Raw genomic sequence first — 4337 nt, 5'->3', positions numbered from 1 at the left:
GTGCTTTTTCAACAAAGCCAGCAGCTGTTGCGTCTGCGCGGGTTTCAAGTCAGTGCTGATGACTGCTGTAAGGGCGGCGGCCGAAGAAGAATCACCAGAAGATGGGTCCCCAGAAGAGACTGGTGTAGTGGCAAGACGCAGACAGGCTCCAGATCGGCGACGGATGCAACGGTTGTGCCTTGCGGAAGGAGGATTTTTTCTGGAGTTGCGTTCGTGGCAGTGACCAGTGCAGATCCATTGTGGAATCGAACAACTCCTGATGTAAATGTTATGCCTTTAGTAAGGCAACGCGAAGAAGGGAACACCAAGACGTCACCATGGTCAATGTTGTCGGATAAGAGAGTAACTAGCTGGATTTGTCCTGGGAGTAGTTCCGTATCTTCCGCAGCGGTCAGGTGAAGTGGCGTGTGGGTTTCTTCGCCAAGCAAGTGTTCGGTGTCGGTAAGGTGTATCACACGCTGCCCACAACAAATAGCAGCAGAGGCAGAAGATAGAAAATCCCATCCCAAAATCAGCTGGTGAGAGCACGGGTATAGCACAGCAAACTGTATGTGATGGAGAATGTCATCGATAAGTACACGCGCAGTACAGAAGGCAGCAGGTCGAATAGTGTTCCCTTCGGCTGCAACCAGCGTGGGACCATCGTAAGGCGTCATACTTTCTTCAGACGGGAACACAAATGAACATTCATAACCGACAAAGCCGCACCAGTATCCACTAAAGCATCCACGGGCACCCCTTCAACGTACACACGAATCATATTGGATGGGCGCGCTGGAGGAATTTCAGTCTTGTGTGTGTATGCAGTTTTTCCTCCGGAAACTGCATCGCTTAGTTTTCCGCGCGAACGGTAGAGGTAAGGGAGGCAGGCCTAAGTGGTGACGATGAGCGGCGGTAGGGTGATGGAGAACGGCGTCTGGCCGAACGGTAAGCGCCTCGTGCATCAGGTGATGCAGGCGGAGATGGAGAGCGCTGCGAAGGTGAAGAGTAACGCCGCCCTTGGTAAGAGGCCCCACTGTAAAAATCGCGCTCACACATATCCTAGCCCCGACGCTCGTCTTGCTGGCGCTTGCGGCAAAAGCGTGATATGTGGCCGCGATAGCCACAATAATAGCACGTAGGACGAGACGGACGCCAAGGGGGGTAGTAGGGGGTGTTCGGTGTACCGTGTGACAGGGAGGTCAGATGGGCCGATGAAGGTTCTGGCGGTGATGACGGGAAGTGAACCGTGGGCGCAGTAGCAACCGACGCGTAAGTTGGTAGCGGCAACGGAGAAGTGACGTGGCCGACAGGCTTGGAAGCAACTTGCGCGTATGTCGGTCGTGCGGTAGTTGGTAATGCTTGAGGGACAGGAGCTTGTGCTGGCACAGCGCAGGTCAAGGACGCCAGTTCTTCCCTGATAACGTCACGCAATGACGCACCAAAAGGTTGGCTGAGATACGTCGAAGGTGAGGTAACCCCATCGATTGTAACTCTTCGCGTATGAGCGTGCGTATCAGTGTACGTAGGTCATGGTCCCCCGTAGAATGGGCATCGTCAATGTCGGGCTGTAGGCTGACAGACTCGAGCTCATCGAGGCGCTGACAAGTGATTACGACGTCAGCGACGGTAGCCGGATTCTTAGTGGCGAGTGCATTGAAGGCAAGAGTTCCAATGCCTTTGAGAATGTGGCGTACCCTGTCCGACTCCGACATTGAAGAATTCACACGTCGGCAGAGTGCAAAGACGTCCTCGATGTAGGAGGTGTACGACTCACCCAGGTGTTGTTTGCGAGCATCGAGGCTTTTCTTGGCTATAGAGTGGACCGAACAGCCGGTGTGCCGAACACTTCACGAAGCTGGTGCTTGAAGAGAGTCCAGTCGGTCAATTCGGGCTCGTGGTTAAAGAACCACGTCTTCGCCACGCCAGACAGATAGAAGGAGACATGGCGTTGTTTATTAACATCATCCCAGTGATTAGCGGAACTGACTAGCTCATAATCATCCAGCCAGTCTTCGACATCCTCTCCGCGAAGACCAGCGAAGAGATGGGGGTCACGCTGGGCGCTGTTGATGATAAAGGAAGGAGGCACTTGCGATGTCGGAATGGAGGCAATAGGGGCGCCAGGCTGCACGTCCTGCGGCATGCTAGCTGACGGTGGACGCAAGCGGCGACCTGAACGAAGCTCCAGGAGGCAGACCGGACGGCCAGAGGACGTAGGACCGAAGAGCACACTCCACCACTTGTGACGTCTCGGTTGGAACGACGTTTATTAGGCCCGGGAGCTCGTCAGCGAACCAGCGCAGCACACAGGCGATGATGATGAACACATATACAGGCGAAGAGGAGGATAGGTAACAGTGCGAGGATGATGATGATAACATACAGATGAGGAAGATGTGCGTAATAAACGCCCACAATAATATATATATAACCGGCAAGATCCAGCAAGATCTTCACGTACGTAGCGCTTGTACGCACGTGAAACTAAAACTGTCTAATGGATGGCTCATCATTAGCCAATATTTATATCGACTGCAGGACGAAGACCCTGCGTTCTCCAATTACCCCTGTCTTGCGCTAGCTGATTCCAACCTCCACCTTGGAAATTTCCTAACTTCATCACCCCACCTAGTTTTCTGCCGTCTTCGACTGCGCTTATTCCCTTCTCTTGGTATACATTCTGTAACTCTAATGGTCCACCGGTTATCCATCCTACGCATTACATGGCCTGACCAGTTCCATTTTTTCTCATAATGTCAACTAGAATATGGGTTATCCCCGTTTGCTCACTGATCCACACCGCTATCTTCCTATACCTTAAATGTAGCCTTAACATTTTTCGTTCCATCGCTCTTTGTGCGGTCCCTAGCTTGTTCTCGAGATTCTTTGTTAACCTCCAAGTTTCTGCCCCGTATGTTAGCACTAGTAGATGGCAATGATTGCACACTTTTTTATTTCGACGACAGTGGTAAGCTCCCAGTCAGGATTTGGTAATGCCTGTCGTATGCACTGCAACCCCAATTTTATTCTTCTGTAAATTTCCTTCTTATGTTCAGGGTCCCCTGTGAGTAATCGACCTGAATAAACGTACTCCTTCACCGGCTCTAGAGGCTGACTGGCGATCCTGAATTCTTGTTCCCTTGCCAGGCTATTGAATATTATCTTTGTCTACTGCACATTAATCTCCCACCCCATTCCTACACTTTCTCGGTTAAGCTCCTCAACCATTTGTTGTAATTTGTCCCCAGTGTGGCTGAATAGGACACGGTCATCTGCAAAGCGAAGGTTGCTGAGGTATTCGCCATTGATCCTCACTCCTAAGCATTCCCAGTCTAAGAGTTTTGATATTTCTTCTAAGCATGCAGTGAATAGCATGGGAGAGATTGTATCTCCTTGTCTGACCCCTTTCTTGATAGGAAACTTTCTACTTTTATTGTTGAGAACCAAGGTAGCAGTGGAATCCTTGTAGATATTTGCGAAGATATTCACGTATGCCTCCTATACTCCTTGATTCCGCGATGCCTCTATAACTGCTGGTATCTCTATTGAGTCAAATACCTTTTCATAATCTATGAAAGCCATGTAGAGAGGTTGATTGCAATCCGCATATCTCTCGCTTACTTGAATGATGACTTGGATACGATCCATCGTAGAATATCTCTTCCTGAAGCCAGCTTGTTCTCTTGGTTGGATGAAGTAAAGTGTTGCCCTGACTCCATGGAAAATTATCTTGGTGAATATTTTATACAATACTGAAAGCAAGTCAATGGGCCTATAAATATTCAATTATTTGTTGTCTCCCTTCTTATGGATTCGTTTAATGTTGGCGTCCTTCCAGCTCTCTTGTAGACTTGATGCAGTGAAGCAATGTGTATAAAGGGCCGCAAGCTTTTCAAGCATGATATGTCCTCTATCTTTGATTAAATCGACTGTTATTCCGTCTCCTCCAGCAGCTTTTCTCCTGACCATGTCATTCAAGACGCTTCTAACTTCATCGCTAGTTATAGAAGGAGCTAGAGCACTGCACGGGCTCGGGCTTACACGAAAGCCCGGGCCCGGCCCGGCCCGTGGGCCGGGCCGGGCCGCGCAGAGGAGGTTTATCACGGGCTCGGGCCGGGCTCGGGCACGGCGTGTGCTTTTATTGCGATAGCAATTATATGGACACTCAAAAGCAGATTTCTGCCGTCGGCGTCGCCGTCGCCGTCACTGTGAGGTTCCGTATGACGTCATTTGGAGAAGAAATTGTCGCCGCGCGCCGAACGCTGTATGTGCTAGTGAAAGGGCGCGAGGGGCGCGTCTTTCACGGGGAGTGAACGCGCGGGCTATGGCTTTACAATCACCATGTATGTAGAGCA

Source organism: Dermacentor silvarum, chromosome 7 (genome assembly GCF_013339745.2).
Source record: "Dermacentor silvarum isolate Dsil-2018 chromosome 7, BIME_Dsil_1.4, whole genome shotgun sequence".
NCBI lineage: Eukaryota > Metazoa > Arthropoda > Arachnida > Ixodida > Ixodidae > Dermacentor > Dermacentor silvarum.
The sequence above is the reverse complement of the archived record's forward strand: the minus strand, read 5'-3'. Positions refer to the sequence as shown.